The sequence below is a fragment of the Littorina saxatilis genome, linkage group LG7, assembly GCF_037325665.1.
Source record: "Littorina saxatilis isolate snail1 linkage group LG7, US_GU_Lsax_2.0, whole genome shotgun sequence".
In the NCBI taxonomy this organism is placed as follows: domain Eukaryota; kingdom Metazoa; phylum Mollusca; class Gastropoda; order Littorinimorpha; family Littorinidae; genus Littorina; species Littorina saxatilis.
This window is the reverse complement of record NC_090251.1, coordinates 25,181,430-25,191,249: the sequence shown is the minus strand read 5'-3', so window position 1 is coordinate 25,191,249 and position 9,820 is coordinate 25,181,430. Positions and strand designations below refer to the sequence as shown.

Genomic DNA, 9,820 nt, shown 5'->3' with positions numbered 1-9,820 from the left:
AAATAGAGGAAGCGCGGTTCACAAACTGTATGCATGGCTTAACATGTATAGAAGCCTGCTATTTTATGTCAGCCTCCCAGCTAGAAAATTAGATAATTATGCCATGTGATCAGATATGTGCCAATCAACAGAGGCAATCTTCTGGGTAATGAACAATAAAAAACTTGACTTGACTTGACTTGGCAAGTTAGGAGAAGAGGAGAAGAACTGGGGGGTGGGGGAGGGGGTGGGGGTGGGGGGGGGGGGGGGTCGGGGGGTAGGGGGGGTTGTCTTATTGGGTACCGGGACGGGTTCACAAACTGTATGCATGGCTTAAACTGTATAGAAGCCTGTGGAGGCAGGTAATTACAAGGAGGGAAAGGTGGAGGGGAGGCCAGGTTTACAAATTGTACACATCACAGAATGGAAGGTATAGGAGCTATTCATTCTTCTTAGTGTCCCAGAACAAAAAAAGTGTTCAGAAACGCCATTTAATCAATCAATCACTCAATATGAGGCTTATATCGCGCGTATTGTGTCGGTACAGTTCTAAGCGCAGGGATTTTTTTAAATATATTTTTTTATGCAATTTATATCGCGCACATACTCAAGGCGCAGGGATTTATTTATGCCATGTGAGATGGAATTTGTTTTACACAATACATCACGCATTCACATCGGCCAGCAGATCGCAGCCATTTCGGCGCATATCCTACTTTTCACGGCCTATTATTCCAAGTCACACGGGTATTTTGGTGGACATTTTTATCTATGCCTATACAATTTTGCCAGGAAAGACCCTTTTGTCAATCGTGGGATCTTTAACGTGCACACCCCAATGTAGTGTACACGAAGGGACCTCGATTTTTCGTCTCATCCGAAAGACTAGCACTTGAACCCACCACCAAGGTTAGGAAAGGGGGGAGAAAATTGCTAACGCCCTGACCCAGGGTCGAACTCGCAACCTCTCGCTTCCGAGCGCAAGTGCGTTACCACTCGGCCACCCAGTCCACCTAGTCCTCTAAGTGCCCCCCCCCCCCAAACAAAAAAAAAAAAGAAGAGAGAGAGAGAGAGAGAGAGAGAGAGAGAGAGAGAGAGAGAGAGAGAGAGAGAGAGAGAGAGAGAGAGAGAGAGAGAGAGAGAGAGAGAGAGAGAGAGAGAGAGAGAGAGAGAGAGAGAGAGAGAGAGAGAGAAGAAGTGATCAGATACGTCAAGTGATCAGATTTGGCCCAATCGAAGTTCTTGGCCGAGAATTAAGGCACTCCAATGTTTTTTGTTTTTAAATACGAGCCATGTTGACCGGTATGACGGAACGGGGTAGCAAATTTTGTGCATAGATGTTATCAGGGTCCCAGAATATTTGCCAAGCACAGATCGCTCCGAATGGGATTAAATGAGTTTGAGAAGATTATTTTTAGATTAAATAGAAATATAGAAAGAATGAGAAGAGGAAGTTAAGGAAGAGAAAGGGGGGGGGGGGGGAGGGGACTTGTGGCAAGGAAATGGGCCAATCACATGGGCTGGGTTAGGGTGAGGTGGAAGGGGGTGGGGCTGGTAGGGGGGGGGGGGCAAGAAAAAACAGGTTCACAAACTGTGTACAAGGCACAGATGGTATAGGAGCTGTCTAGTGTTCTCCGTGGCTCAAGGCGGGGAAATCAAGATGAATAGATAGGTCACATGACCAGGGGTGGGCCCATCATCGCTGATCCCGCCGGGGGACAGAAGGAGAAGAGGCAGGAAAGAAGTAGAGGGGGCCGGGGTTGTCGAGGACCTTGGGGGAGGGGAGAAGAGGGGTTAGGCCGGAACGGACTTTGTTTGTTTGTTTGCTTAACGCCCAGTCCACCACGAAGGGTGATATCAGGGCGGTGCTGCTTTGACATTTAACGTGCGCCACACACGACATAAATCGCAGCACAGGCTTCATGTCTCACCCAGTCACATTATTCTGACACCGGACCAACCAGTCCTAGCACTAACTCCATAATGCCAGACGCCAGGCGGAGCAGCCACTAGATTGCCAATTTTAAAGTCTTAGGTATGACCCGGCCGGGGTTCGAACCCACGACCTCCCGCTCACTGGGCGGGCGCCTTACCACTAGGCCACCGTGTTGTGGGCCGGAACGGACTGGTTCAAAAACTGTATGCATGGCTTAGAGGGTATTGGAGCTGCCTGATCTTCTCAGAATCACAGAATAGATAGCCAAAAAAAAGTAGAAAAACAAACAAACAAAGTTAGTTAATTGGTGTTTAACGTCGTTTTCAACCACGAAGGTTATATCGCGACGAAGGGAAGGGGGGAGATGGGATAGAGCCACTTGTCAATTGTTTCTTGTTCACAAAAGCACTAATACAAAATTTGCTCCAGGGGTTTGCAACGTAGTACAATGTATTACTTTACTGGGAGAATACAAGTTTCCAGTACAAAGGACTTAACATTTCTTACATACTGCTTGACTAAAATCTATACAAACATTGACTATATTCTATACAAGAAACACTTAACAAGGGTAAAAGGAGAATCCGTTAGTCGCCTCATACGACATGCTGGGGAGCATCGGGTAAATTATTCTTTCTCGTCCCAATATGGGACACCCCCTAACCCGCGGGGGGAAAACAAACAAAACCACCCACAATATACAAACAAACAGGAGAAGAAACAAACAACAAACAAGTCGCGTAAGGCGAAAATACAATATTTAGTCAAGTAGCTGTCGAACTCACAGAATGAAACTGAACGCAATGCCATTTTTCAGCAAGACCGTGTACTCGTAGCATCGTCAGTCCACCGCTCATGGCAAAGGCAGTGAAATTGACAAGAAGAGTGGGGTAGTAGTTGCGCTAAGAAGGATAGCACGCTTTTCTGTACCTCTCTTTGTTTTAACTTTCTGAGCGTGTTTTTAATCCAAACATATCATATCTATATGTTTTTGGAATCAGGAACCGACAAGGAATAAGATGAAAGTGTTTTTAAATTGATTTCGACAATTTAATTTTGATAATAATTTTTATATATTTAATTTTCAGAGCTTGCTTTTAATCCAAATATAACATATTTATATGTTTTTGGAATCAGAAAATGATGGAGAATAAGATGAACGTAAATTTGGATCGTTTTATAAATTTTTATTTTTTTTTACAATTTTCAGATTTTTAATGACCAAAGTCATTAATTAATTTTTAAGCCACCAAGCTGAAATGCAATACCGAAGTCCGGGCTTCGTCGAAGATTACTTGACCAAAATTTCAACCAATTTGGTTGAAAAATGAGGGCGTGACAGTGCCGCCTCAACTTTCACGAAAAGCCGGATATGACGTCATCAAAGACATTTATCAAAAAAAAGAAAAATACGTATGGGGATTTCATACCCAGGAACTCTCATGTCAAATTTCATAAAGATCGGTCCAGTAGTTTAGTCTGATTCGCTCTACACACACACACACACACACACACACACACACACACACACACACACACACACACAGACACACGCACATACACCACGACCCTCGTTTCGATTCCCCCTCGATGTTAAAATATTTAGTCAAAACTTGACTAAATATAAAAAGAGAAAAAAACACAAAGAAAGAGCAGATAGCAATCAGATACGTCAAGTCATCAGATAACCATCCAGTCACAGGACCTGCACGAGAACAAAATGCTCATGTTTTCAAACAAGCGTCATGACCCCGTTCCCCCCTGTTATTTTCAAGTCTGACAGACGACAAAGACGGCATCCTCGCTATGAGGGTCACGTCCCATCGATTACAGCTTTTCTTTTGCGAGTGGGGAACGCCGGAGGACAGGCCTATATCAAATTATGATAGATTTACTACTGTGGTTCTAGAAATGAGAAGAAAGCGGAACGAGCTGCGGAGACACTATGCGTAGGTAGACAGGCTTTTGAGGAAACAAGAGGAATATTTTTGTAGTTTTGTAATTATATCGCCGTTAAAGGCAGAGACCTTCCTGTGTAAGCAGGTCGACTCACCATCACTGATCTGAACAGGCTTTTTATACATGGGATAAGACCAACCCTTACTTGGACACATACCGAACATCAACACCCTGACTGTTTCCTGTGATGAGTTGGCATGTTTTGATGAATTAATTTCTGAAAAATTCATTAGTGGCTTGTATAAAATTAATTCATTACAAAAATCACATTGTGCAACCCTTTACTTGGGCACATACCGAAAATGAATACCCTGACAGTTTCCTATGATGAGCTGGCATGCTTTGATGAATTAGTTTCTAAAAAGGCCATTAGTGGCTTGTACAATATTAATTCATAAAAAAATCCCACTGTACACAGAGATCGAGCACCCAGGAGGTTCATGTTTGGTGTGTGACCAAGCGGAGGGATTGTCTTATAAATCCTAGTTGAAGGCCTGTTCAGATCTGAGATGGCGACTCGAACTGGGGGCCCGGTAGCTCAGTTGGTAGAGCACTGGACTTGTGATCGGAAGGTCGCAGGTTCGAATTCGGGCAGGGACGGACACGGGTCAACTTTATGTGCAGACCCAGAGACGGAAGCCATGTCCCACCCCCGTGTCATCACAATGGCACATAAAAGACCTTGGTCATTCTGCCATAAGTGCAGGTGGCTGAATACACCTAAACACGCAGACACCTGGGTAGCGCGACTCCGTTGCTGCTAGCTTTCCACTGGGAGGAAGCGACCCGAATTTCCCAGCGATGGGACAATAAAGTAATGAAAATGAAAATGAAAATGAAATGAAAAAATGTTTACACGGGAAGGACTGTGTCTTTAGTATCTTTCTCCTCTTCTCACTTTCTGTATAAATGTAGCATATTATACGCACTTCATGTCCCTAATAGGCTCTATAGTTCCTGTGGGGACGTAAAACTCAAGTAACCAACCGTGTATAAAGATGCTATTCAAGGCTGTCCATCCCGTGAAAACAATTCAAGTCCCTATCTCAGATCTGGACAGGTTTGCACACGGGATAAGGCCATCGCCGCACTTGGACACATACCAAAAATCGGCATCTTAAAGCCATATGTACTCGATGACTATACACGCTAATTGCTTTACCCACAGCTGGAGACATGCTAAATTAAGTTCCCTGCAAGATATTGTGGTCTAGGACCCCTTAAATGTTGAGATATTTGAATTTTTATTTTGATCTAGATCGTCCTATTTATAGATTTGCCAACAGAGGTAGCGTTGACGCAAGGGAAATAACTCCGCGTCTTTGTTGACATCCTCACTTTTTCAGAGGCTAGAACAAGCTGTAATGTATGTATATGGTCCGCGCATTGCGACATATCGTCATTATATGGCCTTATGATGCATTTGACATCGATTGTGGGCAAACTACACATCGTAAACACGGGAGCGAGTTAGTAAGCCTTTAACTGCTTCCTGTTTTATGAATTTATTTAACAGATTGTATCTATTGTCCGTTAAAAACAACAATAATTCACCAAATAAATAAAGCAAAGCAAAAACCCCGCTCTACAAACAAAGGACCCAGGCTGTTGTTTTTTTGGTATTTGTCCAAGTGGAGGGATGGTCTTATCCATTTTGGTGACTTTAAGTTTGTTCAATAATGCATTACCCATTACCAAAAAAAAGTTGTCAGCATTGTTTTTCTGTTTAGCTTCCGTCCTTCAAAGACATTAACAAAAAAAGTGCCCCTGGAGAACTTTTTTGGTTAGTGCTTTTGTGAACAAGAAACAATTAACAAGTGGCTCTATCCCATCCCCCCCGCCCCTTTCCCCGTCGCGATATAACCTTGAACGGTTGAAAACGACGTTAAACACCAAATAAAGAAAGAAAGAACAAAAAAAGTATCTGCCAGTGTTCGCTGCAGCGTCTTTCTGTACACATAACTGAGCAAATATTACTTTACTGCTAAAAGCGAATAAAAAACAAACAGCTAACATTTTATGTTCCAAAGGGAGCATTCAATCAGTTACTTTGTGTTACAATTTCAAGTAAACGGGTACTACCATCCCATGCAAATATTACATCCTGAAATTTGGTAGAGAATAAGATGACTGATAGTATCATTTTGATTATTTTATGGTCATTACTGTGGACTCCCCCCCCCCACACACCCACACCACCTGCCCCTTTTAAGACACCCCAATCTTTCTTTATTTGGTGTTTAAACGTCGTTTTCAACCGTTCAAGGTTATATCGCGACGGGGAAAGGGGGGAGATGGGATAGAGCCACTTGTTAATTGTTTCTTGTTCACAAAAGCACTAATCAAAAATTTGCTCCAGGTGCTTGCAACGTAGTACAATGTATTACCATACAGACACCCCAATCTAAGACTCCTTCCTATTAATGACCCTGTTTACGCAGACTTCTTGTTCATAACATCTGTAAATTCACTCCCATTTTAAGACTTGCTCCTTTTTAAGACCTGATTTTGCTTATTTTGGATTTCGAAAAAGAGAACAACAAATCCCCTCTCTGTACAGAAAATAGCCAGGCTCATGATTTTTGTATGAACAAGTTGAGGGATGGCATTTGTATAGGACTGGGTGGCCGAGTGGTAACGCACTTGCGCTCGGAAGCGAGTTCGACCCTGGGTCAGGGCGTTAGCAATTTTCTCCCCCCTTTCCTAACCTAGGTGGTGGGTTCAAGTGCTAGTCTTTCGGATGAGACGAAAAACCGAGGTCCCTTCGTGTACACTACATTGGGGTGTGCACGTTAAAGATCCCACGATTGACAAAAGGGTCTTTCCTGGCAAAATTGTATAGGCATAGATAAAAAAAAAAGTCCACCAAAATACCCGTGTGACTTGGAATAATAGGCCGTGAAAAGTAGGATATGCGCCGAAATGGCTGCGATCTGCTGGCCGATGTGAATGCGTGATGTATTGTGTAAAAAAAATCCATCTCACACGGCATAAATAAATCCCTGCGCCTTGAATATGTGCGCGATATAAATTGCATAAAAAAAATGTCAAAAAAAATAAATCCCTGCGCTTAGAACTGTACCCACGGAATACGCGCGATATAAGCATCATATTGATTGATTGATTGATTGATTGCTTCCGGGCTTTTCTTTTTTCAAACTTTCAAAACTTCGAATTGTACTGATCTTGTCTTGATGAAAAAAGAATTCTTTTATGGTTTATGAATGTTTGTGTAACAAGCTGTCAATTTATTATTTAGATTTTAAAAGTTAGGTCTAGCGTCAAAACGCACCACGGTCCGTTTGTCTCTGACACTCTCTCCGCAAAATTAATTCTTTGAAAATTGCTCGCTCTTTACGTAGGGCACCCAGGATGTTCCCGTTTGGTGAGCGTTCAAATGGAAGGGTGTTTGTACTGTGTGTAAAAGCCTGACAGTATCTGTGATGGTTTACGGGAGGCGCACTGTGCCTTTGAGGATGCTGTCCTACCCGCGTATCACACGATGTTGACCGCCACATATCTGTCACGAGGAATACGATGATCCTTCCACTTGGACAAATGCCAACATTCAATAGCGTGGCTGCTTTCCGCGCAGAGCGAGGAGGTTATGCTGAATTCATTTAACAGATTAACATGGGTGTGCCTCTCACGGGGTTAATTTCTTAGGAACATTTTCAATCTGCACAGGAAGCAAAGAGGCTGTCAACAGTAGACATGAGTTTAAAGACACTGCCCTTCACATGGGCGGGGATGTAGCTCAGTCGGTAGCGCGCTGGATTTGTATTCAGTTGGCCGCTGTCAGCGTGAGTTCGTCCCCACGTTCGGCGAGAGATTTATTTCTCAGAGTCAACTTTGTGTGCAGACTTTCCTCGGTGTCCGAACACCCCCGTGTGTACACGCAAGCACAAGACCGCGTGCGCACGAAAAAGATCCTGTAATCCATGTCAGAGTTCGGTGGGTTATAGAAACACGAAAATACCCAGCATGCTTCCTCCGAAAGCGGCATATGGCTGCCTAAATGGCGGGGTAAAAACGGTCATACACGTAAAAGCCGTGGGAGTTTCAGCCCATGAACGAACAAACAAACAAACTGCCCTTCACATGAAAACAGGTTGGCTTATACGAGTACAATCTCAGGCTTTAAAAATGGGGAGAAATCATCCATCCACTGGGATTCACATCATCACTTCCTGTACTGAGTGGGAATTCTTTGATGGATTCATTTTACAGATGGACACTGGGGTCAGTTCAGAAATCACGAAATTACCATTCTGCACAGATAGCACTCAGGCTGTTGAGTTTTGTTATGTGACAACGTATGTTTGAGGACTGGGTGGCCGAGTGGTAACGACTGGGTGGCCGAGTGGTAACGACTGGGTGGCCGAGTGGTAACGACTGGGTGGCCGAGTGGTAACGACTGGGTGGCCGAGTGGTAACGCACTTGCGCTCGGAAGCGAGAGGTTGCGAGTTCGACCCTGGGTCAGGGCGTTAGCAATTTTCTCCCCCCCTTTTCTAACCTAGGTGGTGGGTTCAAGTGCTAGTCTTTCGGATGAGACGAAAAACCGAGGTCCCTTCGTGTACACTACATTGGGGTGTGCACGTTAAAGATCCCACGATTGACAAAAGGGTCTTTCCTGGCAAAATTGTATAGGCATAGATAAAAAAAAATGTCCACCAAAATACCCGTGTGACTTGGAATAATAGGCCGTGAAAAGTAGGATATGCGCCAAAATGGCTGCGATCTGCTGGTCGATGTGAATGCGTGATGTATTGTGTAAAAAATTCCATCTCACACGGCATAAATAGATCCCTGCGCCTTGAGTCCGAGTCTGGAGATACGCGCGCGATATAAGACTTCATATAACATAACATAACAACGTGGAAGGGCGGAGGTGTCTAAAGTTAGAGCCTTACAGTTGCCAGATCTCAGATGGTGAGCAAAATGGTTGCCACGGGGACGGGCGCAGTGGCCTATAGTGGATAAGACGCAGTGGCATGGTGGATAATACGTAGTGGCCTGGTGGATAAGACGTAGTGGCCTGGTGGATAAGACGTAGTGGCCTGGTGGATAAGTCGTAGTGGCCTTGTGGATAAGACGTAGTGGCCTGGTGAATAAGACGTAGTGGCATGGTGGATAAGACGTAGTGGCCTAGTGGATAAGACGTAGTGGCATGGTGGATAAGACGTAGTGGCCTGGTGGATAAGACGTAGTGGCCTGGTGGATAAGACGTAGTGGCATGGTGGATAAGACCTAGTGGCCTGGTGGATAAGACGTAGTGGCATGGTGGATAAGACGTAGTGGCATGGTGGATAAGACGTAGTGGCCTGGTGGATAAGACGTAGTGGCCTGGTGGATAAGACGTAGTGGCCTGGTGGATAAGTCGTAGTGGCCTTGTGGATAAGACGTAGTGGCCTGGTGAATAAGACGTCGTGGCCTGGTGGATAAGACGTCGTGGCCTGGTGGATAAGACGTCGTGGCCTGGTGGATAATACGTAGTGGCCTGGTGGATAAGACGTAGTGGCCTGGTGGATAAGACGTAGTGGCCTAGTGGATAAGACGTAGTGGCCTGGTGGATAAGACGTAGTGGCCTGGTGGATAAGACGTAGTGACCTGGTGGATAAGACGTAGTGGCCTGGTGGATAAGACGTAGTGGCCTGGTGGATAAGACGTAGTGGCCTAGTGGATAAGACGTAGTGGCCTAGTGGATAAGACGAGGGCCTTATATGCGAAAGGTCGCGGGTTCGAATCTTGGCTGCGCCTGGTGGGTAAAGGGTGGGCATTTGTCTGATCTCCCAAGTCAACTGTTGTGCAGACCTGCTACATGTAGTGCCTTATCCGTCTTCGTGTGTACACGCAAGCACAAGACCAAGTGCGCACGGAAAAGATCCTGTAATCCATGTCAGAGTTCGGTGGGTTATAGAAAACACGAAAATACCAAGCATGCT

General features: G+C 44.7%; 1 non-coding gene across 1 annotated transcript; it reads right to left on the bottom strand.

The window, feature by feature from the left end:
* Positions 1-2,017: 2,017 nt before the first annotated feature.
* Trnat-agu (transfer RNA threonine (anticodon AGU)) lies at positions 2,018-2,096 on the bottom strand. Its single transcript has one exon. It is a non-coding gene; the product is annotated as a tRNA-Thr (tRNA).
* Positions 2,097-9,820: the final 7,724 nt, after the last annotated feature.